Below are 20,689 nucleotides of genomic sequence, written 5' to 3' on the forward strand. Positions count from 1 at the left end.
CCTCTGAATCCCGGTACCGTGCGAGAGGGTGTGATAGCTAACACATCCCCCCGCATGCTTCTGCTAGCAGGAATAATCATTCGATGGTTGCCAAACATCGAATGATTTCTCCTGCCTTTGGAAATAAAAGTCAGTCCTACCTGACTCTTATTTCCTCCGCAAATCGCCAAAAACTCAATGAACGGCCCATAGATTGTGTAACTCACCGAAGCCATTGCCGGGGTCTGCACATGGGGAAACATGCACAGACCCCCCAACATCGTAACGGGGCCAAATTTGTCCCCTTCCAAATTAACATGAATTAGGCCCATGGTTTTGCCCAGTTGCCTTCTTTGCTTTTCTTACAAGGGCACAATTTTAACCATGTACTAGGCTGTCATAAAAGCCATACAGTCCAGTGGCATAACAATAGCCCAGCAGACCCCGCGGTGGTGGCAGGGAGTTGCTGAGTAAGTGAGGGTGCTGGGGGTCTGCCGGGGCTAGACCTGCACTGCACGGCCCCAGGATCTGCCTTGTGGGGGGCCCGCGCTTGCCGCCACCGTCCCGGGGACCCACAGATATACTTGTCTGCGCCGGTTCCAGCACTCCTAGTGGCATCTGCTCTGCCTCTTCATGAAAAATGACCTTCACAAAATGTCCGCCCCCTTACAGCAGACACCTTAAAAATGGTCTGCTGTTGGGGGCAGCCATTTTGTAAAGTTCATTCTTCATTAGTAGCCAGTCCAGGAGGAGTGCCGGGACCGCAGACAAGTAGATCTATGGGTCCCGGCCACAGACCTGGTGGTGGCAGCAGAGGCAATCGTAGGGGTAAGGCAGGGCTGGGGGAGGGGGCGCTGCCTGCCCAAAATCCGGGTGGGTGGGTATTGCCGGTCTGCTGGACAAAATTCAAGGGGGGGGGGGGGTGCGGGGACATTGGGCTGCCTGCTGAAATTCCGGGGCAGGAGGGCTAATTTTGTAGTTACGCCACTGATACAGTCTTAAACATCAGGAAATATCTGAATGTTACTAGCAGCATAGTAACAGTTCCCCCATTTCAAATTTTACATTTCAAGAAGCTGTCAGGAAATTGGAATGTTCTATACCCAGAAGAGCTTACAATCTAATGTCCAGCTCAGAAGTATGACCACAGATGAACTGCTCCCTTATGACAATTATCAGATAAATACCAGGCTTGTTCCCGTTATCATCAAAGTGCCTTTTATGTCCAAGCGCCATTTCCTTTAATAGCTAAGCAAAAGTGTCTTATTGGTCTTTGGCAGCGTTTAAATAACTGGCTTATTTCTAAACAGTACAAAGCCCCCACCATGACAATCAGCGCAGCGACAGGAAGGCCTGACAACTTTATTATGCAACGTAACGCTTTGTCAGGCTAGGGGATTGCTTTAAAAACAAAAAAAAGGGGGATCCTATGTCCAAACTGAGGAATTTCCTCTCTGGAAGCAGTAAGAATGAGTCACTGTTATAATGTCTAGGGGCTGAGGCTATTAACCCTGTTACTGCCAGAATAACAGGATGAAGGCTTCTCTCGGCTGCCATTATACGGATGTGCTTGTGTTTGACGCTTTGGTCCAGAGAAGATATCTGCGGTTACATAACCCACAACACAGCCTGGAATGAGGCCAGTCATTCTCTTTTCCTGTAGCTCTCTCCAGAATCACATTGTTTGCCTGGCAATTAAAGTCTTAAGGAGCAAAGACAAACAGCGGATGTAATGCTGGATCTTTGTGGATACTTTTTATTTGTAAGGATTAGGTGTGACCGCCTTCCAGTGACTTGGGAAAGTGTTTATTTTGGTGCAAATTCCAGCATGGTTGTATCACTGTGACTGTGCTTCCTGTATGCGCTGTGCTGTCATATTTAAAGTACAGCTGTCACCATAGGCCAGAGTTGCCTACTTTTGCACTGGCCTCTCCAGGGGCCTTATTCTGGTCTGTGCGGCCGGAGCCGGATATGCGGCCAGGACCGTGCGTCCTAAACCCCGCCTTCCGTACGGATCGCTCACTCCGTCCAAATGCGGTAAGAAGCTGTCCGAACGGAACACGAGTGGATTTCTCATGCATACACCTCCTCCATCTCTGGGAACCTCCCCCATCATTCGATGGTCACAGACCATCGAATGCAGGACCGAACGGTCAGGCAGCTCCCGCGAGCTCAGACCACTCGGGCATTTCTCCGTGCAAAAGCAGGGATCTGGGCGGGCAGCTGACATCCGGCAATGTCATATGTCCGCCTCCTACACGTGCGTCACGGCCGCATTACCATACGTACGCCCAGCGTTTTCATGGGAATGCCCATGAAATGCGGGGCGTATGCATATGTTAATGAGGCCAAACAGCCCTTCACGCCCCTCTCCTCCCCCTGTTCGTAGTGTAAACAATTCATGCGGAATTTGGACGTATGTCCCTTTCGCACATGCGCAGATATGCCTCCACATGCGCAAACACAAAACATCGGCGGAACGAACGCACGCGGACATATCCGCACCAACCAGAATAAGGGCCCAGGAGAGGGCAGACAGTTCTTTGAGGCAATGGGCGGGGCCGCTGATGGGGTGTGGAAAGGGGCAGTACAGGGGCGGAGCTACAGCGATATGATGCATTGTAGGGGCATGCCTAGTGCGAGCGTGTCCTTGTGGCCGCGCCCCCGCCTTGCAGTGCCGGTATTGCAGGCATTGCACAGAGGGGGTGGGGCAGGGCTACAATGATGCAAAAGTGTTATTCCAAAACCGGACTGAGCAGGACATATAGAGGTGTTGATCGATGGCATGGGTGGGTATGGATACCTCCTGATGAACAGATCCTTCTCACACCAACGCGTTTCTGCATTACCTGGGTAATACAATTTTGCCCGATTTTTTTTTAAAGCAGCAATATTTAAAGAAGCAAAACCACTCTGGAGCACTTGACGTAACCACTGCTCATACACACAGACAATGAGAGAAGCCCATCTCCCCATCTGCAGCATCCTTGACAAGCTGCATGAGACATTGGTTATGGGTTGCCGAAATGGTTATGGGTCCAATAATATGTCGACATGCATTGGGTCGACCACTGAAGAGGTCAACATAGGTCGACACATGACATATGTCAACATGGTTACAGTTGACATGGTTGGAATGTCAACACAAGCATTAGGTCGACAGTGGCTAGGTCGATACTCAAAAGGTCGTCGTGGGTTTTTCACTTTTTTTGTCCTGAATGTCGATATGGTCGACATGGACACCGTCAACGTGTACCACGTTCCCTCGCACGGCTCGCTGCACTCGCATGGCGTCAGGCCCTTTTCTCCCTCCATGCTCTACTGGATGGTAGGGCATGAAATGCCATCTGTCGGCAGGTCGGCTCAAAAAAAAGTGAAAAACCATTTGACTGTCGACCTAGCCATTGTCGACGTAATGCTAATGTTGACCATCCAACCATGACGACCGTAGCCATGTCAACCAATTCCATGTGTCGACATAAGCCACGTCAACCTTCAGTGGTCAACCCAATGCATTTCGACCTTATATATGCGTTGACCCAACAACCGTATACAGCCGGAACATCAGAGATCCTTCACTCAGTCCTCACAGACAGTTTTATAGAGCTCGGTCACATCAACGGCAAATGTTGACACGTGGATATAGAAAACAAAAAATAATCTGAATTTTTTTTGACGGCCATACACATGGCGACTATAAGCATTTGCTGACCTTTCCACAATGTCGACATAGACCATGTCACAATGTTCCATGTGTCGACCTATTGTATGTCGACCGATAGTGGTCGACGTATTGCCTGTCTACCTAACGACCTATACCCCCTTTGGTCGCTGCATTAACAACTCCATGGTGCAGGAAGTTGGACCAGGCACCACACAGACAGCAGATATATTTTATTGTTATATTGGGACAGATGTATTAAGCTTTAACAAGAGATAAATCCAAGGGTGATAAGGAGAGATAAACGTCCAGCCAATCACCTGCTAACTGCCATGTCACAGGCTGTGTTTGAAAAAAGTCAGTAAGGAGCTGATTGGCTGGACATTTATCTCTCTTTATCACCCTTGCATTTATCTCTTGCCTAGGCTTAATACATCTGCCCCATTGAGTAAAAATTTAGACCTGTGTACTGCTGTCAGTCCTCCATACCTCCCAACAGTCCCTATTTCAGCGGGACAGTCCCGATTATTAGGGCCTGTCCTGCTGTCCCACCCGCGGGCGGCAGTGTCCCGCGGTGAGGGGGGGCTGTTGGGAGTCCCCCCTGTCGGCTGCTAAGCAGCGGACAGCGTCTATTCCCGCAGCCAGGGGGCTGGGGGCATGGCTAGAGGCTCACAGAGCCTCTGGGTCATGCCCCCATAGCGGCAAAATGGGGAACGTGACCACGCCCCCTAAATTAGGCCACGCCCCCGAAAATTTCGGCGCACCTACGGCGCGCAGCAGCTGTGTCCCGGGTCCGGCGCACAGAAAGTTGGGAGGTATGGTCCTCTTCAGTGACTTTGATGATTGCAAGAGAAAAATCAATAATTCACTTTTCTGGTGATAATCTCTGGAATGACTTGCACTGCGTGTGCTTCTGAACTGAAAGGGACAAGTCCAGGGGAAAACAAACAACTTGTTTAATGAAAGTAGCATTGAAGTTTAGCATGGCCCAGTGGGTTCATAGGTGCTTGTGCACACGTGTGAACTTGGGTTCATAGGTGCAACTTACAACAGAAGGAGGCAAACAAGGGCGGAAGGATCAAAAATGTTCAGGAGACAAATGTATTTTCATACATTTAGTCACGCATGTCCAAACTGAAGCCTCCCAGCTGTTGTGAAACTACACTTCCCAGAATGCCTTGCCATAGTTTTAGCATTCCCTTATAGCAAAACTGTGGCAAGGCATGATGGGACTTGTAGTTTCACAACAGCTGGAGGGCCATAGTTTGGACATGCCTGCATTAAGGCCCTTATTATGGTTCACTTGCAAAGGCAAATTCCTTCTCAAATCGACGAAACCATGTGCACTGCAGGTGGGGCAGATGTAACATGTGCAGAGAGATAGATTTGGGTGAGTTATTTTGTTTATGTGCAAGGAAAATACTGACTGCTTTATTATTACACTGCAATATAGATCTCACTTTGAAGTAAAACCCCTCCCAAATCTAACTCTCTCTGCACAAGTAACATCTGCCCCACCTGCAGTGCACATGGTTTTGTCCATTTCAGAAGGAATTTGCCTTTGCGAGAGAACCAGAATAAGTGCCAAAGTCAGGGGTGTCCAAACCGGTCCTCGAGATCTACCAATGGTCCACATTTCCAAATCCCCTAGCTGGCGCACATCTGTAATCATTACTAACTGTCACATTCCCATGATCACCTAGCTGGCGCACAGCTGTAATCATTACTAACTGTCACATTCCCATGATCACCTAGCTGGCGCACAGCTGTACTCATTACTAACTGTCACATTCCCATGATCACCTAGCTGGCGCACAGCTGTAATCATTACTAACTGTCACATTCCCATGATCACCTAGCTGGCGCACAGCTGTAATCATTACTAACTGTCACATTCCCATGATCACCTAGCTGGCGCACAGCTGTAATCATTACTAACTGTCACATTCCCTAGATCACCTAGCTGGTGCACAGCTGTAGTCATTACTAACTGTCACATTTTCAAACATTCCTACTATAGATCCACAGGTTGACTGAGACACATGAACTGTTGGTGGATCTTGAGGACAGGTCTGGCCACCCTGCAAGTGATCGAAGGGGATGCAGTTACAATCCCGGCGGTCGGGATCCCGGCGTTCAGAATCCCGACGCCGGAATCCCGACCGCCGAAATGCCGACACTTTCTCCCTCCTGGGGTGTCCACGACACCCCTGGAGGGAGAATAAATTAGTGTGCCGAGCGTAGTGAGGCACCGGGCCCGCTGCGTGGCGAGCGCAGCGAGCCCGCAAGGGGGGGCGATCCACGTCCCCCCCTTGTCGGCATTTCGGCTGTCGGGATTCCGGCGTCAGGATTCTGAACGCCGGGATCCCGACCGCCGGGATTCAATACTGACTCCGATCGAAGTCCTGAGAGACTAGTCCTCCCTCACAGGTCCCTCTCGCTGAGGAAGGCAGGAAAGGGGCAAAACAACATTATTTTTTTCACGGGTGATCATTACAGAACCCCATTAACCAGCGAAACATGTTGCCACACACTCCACGTAGTGGACCAGAACCTCCTATCCAGGATCTGCCAGATGTGAGCGACAGACAATAGGTATGGACACATTTGCCAACCGTTGAGTCAATTTTCTACCAAGGAAGTTTTCACGCAAAGTTGCAGATTTGCAGAAGGTGATAATGGCCATCTTCACACAAAAATTGATGTTTTTTTGTTTCACGCTACAAGGCCCCTAAGGGAGGCGATGAGTGGCCAGGAATACAGGGACGTGCCCACTACCAAGGTTTCCTCTCAGCGCTGAAGTTCATGGACTGCACTCCGAACTTCAGCTTCTGCTAGGGGCAGGGCTATTTCTCAGTAGGCTCCAGCAGGAACTGAGGCCCTTATTCTAGTTCACTCTTTCTGACAAAATCTTTCTTAGATGGACAAAACCATGTGCACTGCAGGGGGGCAGATTTAAAATGTGCAGAGAGAATTAGATTTGGGTGAGTCATTTTGTTTCTGTGCAGGGTAAATACTGACTGCTTTATTTTTGCACTGCAATATAAATCTCACTTTGAAGTAAAACCCCACCCAAATCTAATTCTCTCTGCACATGTTACATCTGCCCCACCTGCAGTGCACATGGTTTTGTCCATCTAAGAAATATTTTGTCAGAAAGAGTGAACTTAGAAATTTTGTAATGATCTCTGATTTTATTTCAATAAAAATTATATTTACAAAAAAAAAAAAAAATGCTTTTATGCTCGGCCTATGTGTTTTTAAATATTTTTTCTTTCTATTGCCACCATCCCCAGGTGACATTGAGAAAATATCTTTTAGCACCTGTGCTCACTACTCACTAGTTCCACCACTGTTTAAATCCACTTGATGATTCTGTCTGGTGAGGCAATATTCTGCCCTGTGGAAAATCTGCTCACTGAACATTTCCTTAGGGTTCAAATCTAGGGCATAGGACACCCCCCAACCACCTATTACTTTATAGAATATGTCAGTGTTGGGGGGAGATTTTGGGTGGTGGGCCCCCTGAGTTGCTTTGACTAGGAGGCTTCCAGGCATCACAATGTATAACGTATTTTAGCACTTTATAGCCCTTTATTTGTTTTTATTATCAATGTAACATTTTTCATACATACATACATACATATACCAGTGGTGGTACTAGCTGGGTGTGGGGGTGCAGCCTGCTCCTGGATGTCACCCTCAAAAGGAGTTGACACCAAAGTGCTGGACACACCCCATGAGTGACAAAAATTGGTTCCCTGTGACGTCACGCCCATTTTTTTATTAAGCCAGAGCCCTTTCAGACAGCCAGGCCTCTGCCACATAGGGATGGCCATCGTTGCCTTTGCCATCGATGGTTGCCATCGATGGCAAAAGTGCAACTGCCCATCGATAGTGTATAACCATTCTATGGATGACCATCGATATTTTTGCATATCGATGGTCATCCATTTTCTCTGATTGAGTGACCTGTGGGCCAATCAAAATGTGGGGGCGGGGCTTCACGGGTGTCGGGGGCGGAGTGCTCCGTGTCCCGGCACTGTAGGGAAAAAGCAAAAACGAAACTATTCGTTAAACCATTGATGATTTCTAATCATCGATGGTCGATGGCCATCCCTACTGCCACAGTCATACCTCCCAACAGTTGTACAGTGAAATTGCTCCCAAAAAGGGGGCATCTCCTGCTGTATCTTAAAGAGGCTTGGCTTTGCCATAATGGCACGATTGCAATCCACACCCCGTTATTCATAAGTATGGGGGCATGGCCAGCGCTCTGGGAGCGGCTGGACATGACCCCTGCCCCCTCTACCTCCATGAATAGTGCATGTGCGCAGCATCTATTCACCACTGCTCTGCTCCTAACTGCCCCACCACTGTGGGACACTGCTGCCCACGGGTGGGACAGTCACACAAAAATCATGAGTTTCCCACGATCAGGACAGTTGGGATGTATAGTCAGCGGATATCAGCTGCTCGCCCCCGTATCCCGTATGGGGCGCCCGCAGATGTAAGACACCAGAGAAATGTCTTACATCTGTGAGCACCTGCAAAATCATTCAATGGTCGGTGACCATTGAATGATTTTGTCCCCACACGCAAGGCTGTGAATGGAAGTTTATGCGACTTTTGCAGCTTTTCGTGTCAACCAGAATGACCTCCTTGGTGTCATTTCATTGGGCTGGCATGGGGTTATGAGCCCCTATACTTACCCGATGATGAAGGTAACCTGGACGTATTGGGTAAGCCCATAACCTCATCCAATAATAAGGAAATAACTATTTAAATGCAACATATATCTCAAAATGCATTCCGGTAATGGAGAATAGTGCACCTGCATTCTTCCTATTGATCATAAAAGCTAGAAGTTGATTGGTTGTAGCAACTCCATTAACCCTCATTAAACAGTTTGAGATATCTCCCATTTAAGGGAAATCCTGAACACTGATACTGAACACTGGTACTGAACACTGATACTGAGCACTGATACTGAACACTGATACTGAACACTGGTACTGAACACTGATACTGAGCACTGATACTGAACACTGGTACTGAGCACTGATACTGAACACTGATACTGAGCACTGGTACTGAACACTGATACTGAGCACTGATACTGAGCACTGATAGTGAACACTGGTACTGAACACTGATACTGAGCACTGATACTGAACATGGATACTGAGCACTGGTACTGAACACTGATACTGAACACTGGTACTGAACACTGATACTGAGCACTGATACTGAGCACTGATACTGAACACTGGTACTGAACACTGATACTGAGCACTGATACTGAACATGGATACTGAACACTGATACTGAACACTGATACTGAACACTGGTACTGAGCACTAATACTGAACATGGATACTGAGCACTGATACTGAACACTGATACTGAGCACTGATACTGAGCACTGATACTGAACACTGATACTGAACACTGGTACTGAACACTGGTACTGAGCACTGATACTGAACACTGGTACTGAGCACTGATACTGAACACTGGTACTGAACACTGATACTGAGCACTGGTACTGAACACTGGTACTGAGCACTGAAGCACTGATACTGAGCACTGATAGTGAACACTGGTACTGAACACTGATAATGAGCACTGATCCTGAACATGGATACAGAGCACTGATACTGAGCACTGGTACTGAACACTGATACTGAGCACTGGTACTGAACACTGATACTGAGCACTGATACTGAACACTGGTACTGAACACTGATACTGAACATGGATACTGAACACTGATACTGAACACTGATACTGAACACTGGTACTGAGCACTAATACTGAACATGGATACTGAGCACTGATACTGAGCACTGATACTGAACACTGATACTGAGCACTGATACTGAGCACTGATACTGAACACTGATACTGAGCACTGGTACTGAACACTGATACTGAACATGGATACTGAGCACTGATACTGAACACTAATTCTGAACACTGATACTGAACACTATTACTGAACACTGGTACTGAACACTGATACTGAGCACTGGTACTGAACACTAATAATGAACATGGATACTGAGCACTGATACTGAACACTAGTACTGAACACTGGTACTGAGCACTGATACTGAGCACTGATACTGAACACTATTACTGAACACTATTACTGAACACTGGCACTGAGCACTGGCACTGACCACTAATACTGAACATGGATACTGAGCACTGATACTGAACACTGATACTGAGCACTGATACTGAGCACTGATACTGAACACTATTACTGAACACTATTACTGAACACTGGTACTGAACACTGGTACTGAACACTAATACTGAACACTGATACTGAACACTGGTACTGAACACTGGTACTGAACACTGGTACTGAACACTGATACTGAGCACTGGTACTGAACACTGATATTGAACACTGATACTGAACACTATTACTGAACACTGGTACTGAACACTGATACTGAACACTAATACTGAACACTGGTACTGAACACTGATACTGAGCACTGATACTGAACACTGATACTGAACACTAATACTGAGCACTGATACTGAACACTAATACTGAGCACTGATACTGAGCACTGGTACTGAACACTAATACTGAACATGGATACTGAGCACTGATACTGAACACTAGTACTGAACACTGGTACTGAGCACTGATACGGAGCACTGATACTGAACACTATTACTGAACACTGGTACTGAACACTGGTACTGAACACTGATACTGAACACTGATACTGAGCACTGGTACTGAACACTAATACTGAACATGGATACTGAGCACTGATACTGAACACTAGTACTGAACACTGGTACTGAGCACTGATACTGAGCACTGATACTGAACAGTTTTACTGAACACTGACACTAAACACTGGCACTGACCACTAATACTGAACATGGATACTGAGCACTGATACTGAGCACTGGTACTGAACACTATACTGAACATGGATACTGGGCACTGATACTGAACACTAATACTGAACACTATTACTGAACACTGATACTGAACACTGGTACTGAACACTGATACTGAGCACTGGTACTGAACACTGGTACTGAACACCGATATTGAACACTATTACTGAACACTATTACTGAACACTGATGCTGAACACTGAAACTGAACACTATTACTGAACACTGGTACTGAGCACTGGTACTGAGCACTGGTACTGAACACTAGTACTGAGCACTGGTACTGAACACTATTACTGAACACTGGTACTGAGCACTGGTACTGAGCACTGGTACTGAACACTGGTACTGAGCACTGATACTGAACACTGGTACTGAGCACTGATACTGAACACTGGTACTGAACACTGGTACTGAGCTCTGGTACTGAGCACTGATACTGAACACTGGTACTGAGCACTGGTACTGAACACTGGTACTGAACACTGGTACTGAACACTGATACGGAGCACTGATACTGAACACTGGTACTGAGCACTGGTACTGAGCACTGGTACTGAACACTGGTACTGAACACTGATACTGAACACTGGTACTGAACACTGGTACTGAGCACTGATACTGAACACTGGTACTGAGCACTGATAATGAGTACTGGTACTGAACACTGATACTGAACACTGGTACTGAACACTGGTACTGAACACTGGTACTGAGCACTGGTACTGAACACTGGTACTGAGCACTGGTACTGAGCACTGGTACTGAACACTGGTACTGAGCACTGATACTGAACACTGGTACTGAGCACTGGTACTGAGCACTGGTACTGAGCACTGGTACTGAACACTGATACTGAACACTGGTACTGAACACTGGTACTGAACACTGATACTGAGCACTGATACTGAACACTGATACTGAGCACTGATACTGAACACTGGTACTGAGCACTGGTACTGAACACTGGTACTGAACACTGATACTGAACACTGGTACTGAACACTGGTACTGAACACTGATACTGAACACTGGTACTGAACACTGATACTGAGCACTGATACTGAACACAGGTACTGAACACTGGTACTGAACACTGGTACTGAGCACTGGTACTGAGCACTGATACTGAAATATTTATTGCTTTAAATCCTAACATACAATGGACCTTATTCAGGTCTACATGCAAAGCTGTGAAATTCGCAGCTTTGAATGGGGTTTAAATGCCGCCAGCACGAATGTCCCCCCCCCCCCTCTCGTACACCAAGTTCACACACACACACACGTGCGAATGGATGTTTACCATAAATCCATTCACAGCTTTTGTGCAGTCGCTTAACATCACTCCCCTGTGGGAACATATGGGGGAGCGAATGCACCTGAAGAAGGCCCAGTGTGTAGATCTCCCGTTAAGCTAAATAATTGTGTCCCAAGTTTGGGCATGACTTGTATGAAAGTATTGCTTGCTGCCCTTTTATACAATAATTTGGCCTCTAGGGGGCGTTATTGTATTGCACATGTTACTAATTTATTTATTTAGTGTCTTAAATAGCACAGTAGATTCTGTTGCACTTTACAATTGGAAACAGTGATAAAACAAACTAGATAGTAACAAACCAACATAGAGGTAGGAGGGCCCTGCTCGCAAGCTTACAACCTATAGGGAGAGGTCCAAAGCTCTTGGGTCCAAATATTTTCCTGAACATTGATGGACATATGTGCAAAGTGAAATAAGCTGGGTACCTTCCTATATCTACTGGGAAAGATGCTTCTCACACAGGGGCAGATGTATGGAGTTCCAAGCAATCAGCTCCTCACTGCTACGTTACAGTGTTGGGAAAATGACAAGAGCTGATATTTTATTTCTCTCTGCTTTACCTCCCTCCAATGTTTGCTACACCTCCCCCACAAGCTATGTTTTTCACATTTTTCCGAAATCTAGAAGGACGTGCAGTTTCAATATCGTCCCGGCGGAACCCTGTCTGGGATCAGTGATATGAATCCATGCCTGGGCTGGGAGAGGTGCTTACAGCTGCCAACTGCCACTGGGTGCGCCCAGCCCAGGACACATTTCGCTTTTGATCTTGTTTGGACACACTTTGCACTAACACACACCTACACATTTTCACACACACACATCCAACTGCCTGTGGTCTGACTCGGCACACAGACATAACGTCTACGGTTTCTCAAATGAGTCGGCGTTTCCATTCCCTAGCGTGGAGTGTTTGTCGCGCTTCTCAACCATTTGTGTATACACACATACAAGGGCCGATTCGGACCTGCGCATGCGTATAGGTGCTAATCCGCATGTGCAGATGCCTGCAGCGAGCGCCTTCAGTAAAATTTTCAATCGCCATTGACAGGCAGGGGAGGGGGCATTCTGGCGTGGACACCCGGTGTTTTATGGGCCCATAGGCTGGGACAGGATTAGGATGGACATTTAGCTTAAAGTCACTGCTTGCCTGTGTGTGTCTATGAGAAAATAGCTTTGCGCCACTTGTTCCTTGTTCCAGAGGTGGAATAAGATTTTGGGAGGCCCTGCTTTATTAAGGGAGTTCAGAAAGTCCCTCATCTGTGTTTGAGTCAGGGCCGGATTAAGGGGGGGGGGGGGGCACGGGGGGTCAGTACCCCTGGGCCCCCCTCTATCTAGGGCCCCCTGTAATTGGCAAGTATTTATTTTTAAAAAGGTTTTGTGCAATGGAATTGGGGTAGTGCTGCAGCTTCACCTATCTGCCAATGTGACAATGATTAATGGTGCTGAGCATCGGGAGCCAAGGCACACTGAATCCCGAAGTGTGCAGCGCATTACTGGGAGCTAAGTCCCATGAGACTTTGCACAAGAGATCAGAGGCTGAGAGGCTTGTGCTGAGCTCTGCTTGGTGGAGCTCATCATATGCTTCTCAGGCCCATGAAGGACAGCAGCAGCAGCGGCCTCGTCATGGGAGGGTTTTTAATCAGAGGCAGCGCTGAGCCTGTCAGGGCTCCTACAGAGTAAGATACAGAGGGACAAACACAGGCTTTTCAAGTAGTAGTAGTAGTAGCAGCTTCCCTGCACCGACAGTGGCATACAGATGGAGATAATCACTGGAGAGGTCCAGTAAAGCCTTCTCCCTGCCCCCCTAAATCTCCTTTTTTGCAGCCTAACCCTCCCTGTGAGTGCCTAACCGTAACCTTCCCACTCCACACCCTAACCTACCCCACCTTCTTAGTGCCTAACCCCAATCATCCCTCCCTAGCAGCCTATACCTAACCCCTGCAGTTGTCACATTACTTAGCACACATACCAGTGGCGTAGCTACGTTTTGGGCGCCTCCCCGCCGTTAGGGGGGGGCGCCCCCCCCCCCGTCGCCGCCCCGCCAAGCACCCCCACCCTGCCGCCCATGCAAACCCCCCCTCAATCCCCCACAGCCTTACCTATCGCGCTGGTCCCGGCGGCTCCGTTCTTCTGCTGAGGACCACCAGAAAATGGCCGCCCCCATACAGCAGACAGTTTCAAAGAACTGTGTGCTATATGGGGGCGGCCATTTTGTGGTGGTCCTCAGCAGAAGAACGGAGCCGCCGGGACCAGCGCGATAGGTAAGTCTGTGGGGGATTGAGGGGGGGTTTAACTATAGCACCGCAGCCCCCGGCGCCTCCACATGCACAGCGCCCCCCCGCGCGCGGTGACTGCGGTGCTATAGTTACGCATCTGACACATACAGTACCCTATAGGGAGATACAGATGTAGCCAATGCCATCCTTGACCGGGGCCCACCAGACCCTCCCTGCTGGCGAGCACCGGCGGACAGGGGCTACACTGAACTGGGACGCACGTGCGTCTCACACGCACGCGCATCCCAGTCTCTCGGCGGGGACGCTGCGTGTCCCTGCCCGTCTCCTCTTCAGGGAGATGGGCAGGGTTAGGGGGGCGCTCGGGGCGGCAAGGGGTGCCTGCGGCGACGGCGGGGGAGGCAGCGGGGAACGGAGGCAGGCTCCACCAGCCCTGCAAAGATGGGACAAGCCCCATCTGTATGTCAATGAGATCGGGACAGTGTGGAGATACTTTGCAAACTCCCTGTAGTATAAAATAAGGAGGATATAAGCCGATTCAGACTTGCTCACACAGGTCCCAATTTGGCCCCTGCCCGATGGTGTGGTCACCGCGCATGCACATTTTCCGTAATGCGAATGTCCACGGCCTGGCTGCAAGCACCTTCGGCTAACCTCTGTGTTTGCTAGGGGCGGACATCCTTGCAGCCCCCGAGTGACTCCTGGGTTACGAAGTGGAAAAATCGTTTGATGGTACAGTAAGTAACCACCATCAAATGTTTTTTCCTCTGTGCAGCCATATATGTACCCATACACATCTGTTTGTAGCCCTGCACAGGGACTCAGAAGGCCGGGGGCGCATGCGTTCCGCGGGGCATTGGGGCGGCAGTAACCTGCTCTCTGGGTTCCGAACACTCGCGGCCCAGCGAGCAGCTCTGAATCGCGCCCATAGTGTCATCACTCACAACGAGACAGAGCATGAATATAAAATACAGAGAAGATCCCAGTGATTACTGTATTATACTACAATCACTAAATGTCAATGTGATCACTTTTGTAGCTCTTGTGGGACGTTGTTGCTATGGGCAACCAGTCAGATTCTATCTTTTATCATATAGAAGGTGCTAAATAAATAAGTAGATTCAGATTGGTTACCCATAGCAACATCCCATCTTCAATAGAACTTCCATCTTAGTAAATAAACTCCTAAGAGAGGATACATATGGATAGTCAGGAGATGGGATACCAGCAGCCAGAATACCGACACCGGGATCACAGGGTCCTGCACCGCCGCCGGCCGCCTCCCTCATAGGTTTCTATGGGAGATGCAAAGCTGCCCGATGTATAAACATCAGGAAGCAGCGCATCGCATCACCGAGCTACCGCCATTCTGAGATGGCGATAGCCCATTGTAGCCTAGGGGCTACACATCGCACTGCTGCCGAGGCGGTGTGGTCAGCGGGGTTGTGGGGGGGCAGCGCTAACCGTGCATACGCAGACCCCCCCAGCTCAGGACATCACAGGGACGGAGACCTGTGCTTGCGAGAGGATTATCATCCGGCACGTGATCAACTGTTGTAGTTACTGTAGGGCCCCCTTTTCACCTCCTTCCTTTCGCTTCTAATAAAATCCTTTACTTGCCATTTGCTCTTAAGCTTTCCATTAAAATAAGGGAGGAAGGAATGTTGGATGGAGAACACTGGCAGTTTCATAACATTGTAGAGGAAAGTGTCTACACTAAGTACACATCTGTAACAATCACCAGTATTCCACTGAACACAGCGGCCATTACTATAGGCTACAGGGCTCATCGGTTGCCAGGAGATACACAATTAAAATATTCCATTTTTACGGCAGCGTATTAGAACTCTAGGTATTAACGGCCCCAAATATATTACGATTTTAAAATACACCAAAATTTATAGGGTTCATGAAGTCAACTCAAGTGGATACACCTGTCCTGCACTAATTGAATGCATGTGTCTCTACACTTGTGTGTGTGTATATATACACACAAGGGACATGCTTGTGTGCAGTAATCCACATTACTGGGTAATATTTCTGTATCAGTACGAAGCTACCCGTCTTTTATCCAATCGTTTAACGTTTGTTTTATCATTGTGATTTAGCCCTCATGAAGTTCTCCTAAAGGATGAAACGCGTTGGCTGAAGTTGCTCGCATTTCGGACAGCTTTGGGTGCCTCTATAGAGCGCTCACACCCAGGGCAGCCAAGAGGAATGCCGGGCCCTGGTAACATTTTGGGGGCGTGGCCTAAGTGTGGGGTGTGTGGGCACCTCCCGCACTTAGGCCACACCCCCAAAATGTTTAGAGGATGGTGAAAAAAAACTCCAAAAACTGTAATCTCAGCAGCAGCAGCACACACATACAGCATGTGCTGTGCTGACAGGCTCAGCATGACCTCTCACGCTGTCAGTGAGACACTCATGCTGAGCCTGCTGTCAGCACAGCACATGCTGTAGAAGCAGTGGCGTAACTATAGCACCGCAGCCCCCGCGGTCGCGAGGGGGCACTGTGCTTGTGAGGGCGCCGGGGGGCTGCGGTGCAATAGTAATGCCCCCGCCCCCCATTCCCCGCAGACTTACCTGTCTGCGCGTCGCGGCTCCCCTCCTGGCTTCAATCAACTCTATGGAGACGGACCACGATAAAATGGCCGCCCCATAAAGCAGACAGTTATCTGAAACTGTCTGCGGTATGGGGGCGGCCATTTTATCGTGGTCCATCTGCATAGAATTAATTGAAGCCAGGAGGGGAGCCGGGACGCGCAGACAGGTAAGCCTGCGGCGATGGGGGGGAGGGCACAGGCGGCCGGATCTGAATAACGACCGACCGACCCGCGGGGCCGCGCATCGGATCGGGATCGGACCAGAACAGGGGAAAAAAGGGCCCAATCTACCTACAATCTACATCCAATTGGTCGGAATTGGATCTAGAATGAGGGGATCGGGCCCTAGTCGTCCTGGTGTGTACCAGGCATAAGTGAATATACCCCAAATAATTGGCTTTAAGTTACACACTTCTTGGCAAAGAAAAAAATGAATAAAACTTTAAAAACAGATGTAATGCAATTATTATTATTTTTTTTTAATTTAGAGTTTAAAGAGTATTTTTTATTGTTTTTTTCCCCCCGTCCTTGCTATACTTACATACACCATCGCGCAATACAAGGCAAGGCTGTCAGCAGTGGCTCATTTTCTCGCCAGCTGGATATAACCTGGTAAGATCTGGGCTATTGTTGGCAGGAACTGCTTGAATGACAGGGCAAAACCTGACACTGGCAAAACGTCTTTTCACCGTTTAATAAATACTGCACTTGTCTTATTACTATAGAATAATGCAATAGTGTGAATTATATTTAAAAACCTGGATAATCAGAAATATGAGAGTCAAAAATGACATTGCACATTGAAGTCATGACAGAAATGACTATGCTCTCATGCCACAAACCCCAATGGTTTCAGTTATATGAACTTGATTCAGTTTAAAACTCAGTCATAATTTAGATCTTGTCAATTAGAAAGGAGGAGGTTAATAGTGGATCTTCCAGGTTGTCAGCCCGAGAATTCTAACAAAACAGGTTAGTCCCGTTAAAATGTAACGGTCCCATTGGCATTAAAAATGACTTACCCTTAGTATAGTGCACATCAAATAAATAGGGGCAGTGACTTTGTGGGAAGGTGCATAGCCTCAAAATATTCCCAAGTAAACCACATTATACAGCACAGTAGTATCCATTATTCACATTGCACCAAACAGTAAAACCGCGTAAACATCTTACATCTGACCGCACAGCAGTGTACACTATTAACATTCTACCACACAGTAGTGTCCATTATTCACATTGCACCAAACAGTAAAACCTCTTAAACATGTTACATCTGACCGCACAGCAGTGTACACTATTCACATCCTACCACACAATAGTGTCCATTATTCACATTCCACTGCACAGTAGTGTCCGCTATTCACATTCCACCACACTGTAGTGTCCATTATTCATATTCCACCACAATGTAGTGTCCGTTAATCACATTCCACTGCACAGTAGTGTATGATTTTCACATTCCACTGGACAGTAGTGTCCATAATTCACATTACACCACGCCACACGGAAGTGTCCATCATACACATTAGCCCAGACAGCAGTGCCCCTTATACACATTGTGCAACAGTCCCTATAAACATTATGCCACAGTAAAGCCCCTCCTTCCCATTTTTCATCATCATCCCTCCTACACCTCTCACACAACTCTCATACAATGATTCCCTGACCACGAAAGATGAACACACTCAGCCCTCACTCACCTCTGAAGGTTTCACTACACTTACACCTCACACTCAGCCCTCAGACAGCTCTCACTCATATCACTGAAATACTGACTCGGTCTCAGTGTACTCAGCCCACAGTTACCCTGTGCCCAGTAGCAGCAGCAGCAGCACATTTCCTCAGATGGCCGCTCATAATCTCCTCCATGCGGAGGTCTGGATCATACAAATGGTGCATCTTGTAAACTGGGGGCAGTGTAATGGGGCGTAATTTGAACTTGGGGCACTATGTAGCATAGTGTGTACCAGCAAGATTACAATGTGGCATAATATGAACTGGGGCAGCACAGTACTAATGCATAATAGAAATTTGGGGCACTGTGTTGCAAAATGTGTACTGGCAGCACTAGAATGTGGTATATTGTGAACTAAGGACACTTCAATTGGCACAATGTAAACTGGGGGCACAGAATTATAGCATATTATAAACTGGGGGCACTGTGTGGTATAATGTGTACTGGCAGCACTACAATGTTGGACATTGTGAACCGGAGGCTCTACAATGTGGCATAATATGATCTGGGGGCACTGTGTGGTATAATGTAATCCAGGACATAAGATGACTTACTGTATTGCACTGTTATTGTTTATGGAATGAACCATAAAAAAAAAAAATAGTGCACTACCACGGGCAGGGCCGACGCCACCACTAGGCAAATCTAGGCATTTGCCTAGGGCGCCGGCCACTGGAGGGCGGCATTTTTCCCCCCGTGCCACGGGGGTACCTGTCCTGTGGCGCTGTGTATTTAAAGCTGGCGGCGGAGGCAGCGAGGGGTCCCTGCAGTCAATAAATAATGAGCGCTATCCGCCGGGCTATGCGGAAGCGCTTCTGTTGTGAAAACAATGTCCGCACGCTGATTGGCTGAGATTCAGCCAATCAGCGTGCGCCGTGCGGCCAGTGTTTTCACAACAGAAGCGCTTCCGCATAGCCCGGCGGATAGCGCTCGTTGACTGCAGGGACCCCTCTCTGCCACCGCCGCCAGCTTTAAATACACAGCGCCGCAGGACAGGTACCCCCCCTCCCCCGGCACCGGGGCGCCCCCACCCTGACTCGCCTGGGGCGCTCCGGTGCCTTGCACCGGCCCTGACCACGGGCCAGTGAACAACCGCTGTAGAGGGAGATGTCACTTTAGGCCAGTGGTTCCCAAACTGTGTGCTGTGGCATGGGTGTCTTGTGTTGCTGGTCCAGGACAAATTGAAATTATTTAAATGTATGGATGATGTAATAAACCAAACCAGTGCGGTGACTGACAATTATAAAATATGTGAACAAACAGAAGAAAATCCTGTCCCTCGCCACATAGCTGACCCTAAACACAATCTACTTCATTTCAGATTTTTCTCTATACGGCTTCTGTACTAGGGGTGCCACATGAAAATACTCTAGGGTGATGTGACTCAAAAAAATGTTTGGGAACTCCTGCTTTAGACACATTATGATAGGGGCCCCTTTGGAATGTTACTATGGGGCCCAATAATTTAAGGCTACTCCCCTGGCCCCTGACTAGTATTGGCTAACACCATCTAAGATACTGTAGGCTATCAGGAGCAAGCTCAGCAAAGCTTCACAATCCAGCAGAACCCATGAGGGTCCATAGCTCTCTACAGCTATTAATATTGTATCACTTATATTATTACATATACTACTGCATAGTTAGTGCCAGCAACTGTTGTGCTTTACAACTAGGAATGGGAAAGGGGCCCTGCTCTTAATCTATTGAGAAATAGGAATTGATACAATAGAATATGTGCTATTGGTCCAGATAGATTGCAGAGGTTCTTGGTGGGCTGCATGATCCAGTCACACAGTGGCCAATGGGATAGTGGACTGTGTATATAGAACATACAGTAAGGAAAGTGATGGGTGGATTGTATAGAAGGTATAATGGAGGGGGTGTGGCCACAAGAAGGGGGTGTGGTCATGCCCCTCTGAAGAAAACCTATATTTGTTTTTTTCAGGTGGGCAGCAGGTTGGGGATGCGGGGTGTGTGGGATTGCACACACGGAGAGAGGACAGGCTGCCGCTGCCTCACCCCCCAGCTCAGCACACAGCACTGAGCAGCACCTGCTGAGCTGGCAAGAGAGGAAATATTTTGATAAATATGCCCCATTGTCAACTATTAAACTATGTGTGTTGGGCGGTCAGGTGGATGCACCTTTTAGCAACTTGGATAATCAGTATGTTACTAATCTTTGCTCTTTAGCCAAAGTTTGCACAGCTCGCTCCTGGATGGTCC

Source organism: Crinia signifera, chromosome 5 (assembly GCF_055691185.1).
Source record: "Crinia signifera chromosome 5, ASM5569118v1, whole genome shotgun sequence".
Taxonomy (NCBI): Eukaryota; Metazoa; Chordata; class Amphibia; order Anura; family Myobatrachidae; genus Crinia; species Crinia signifera.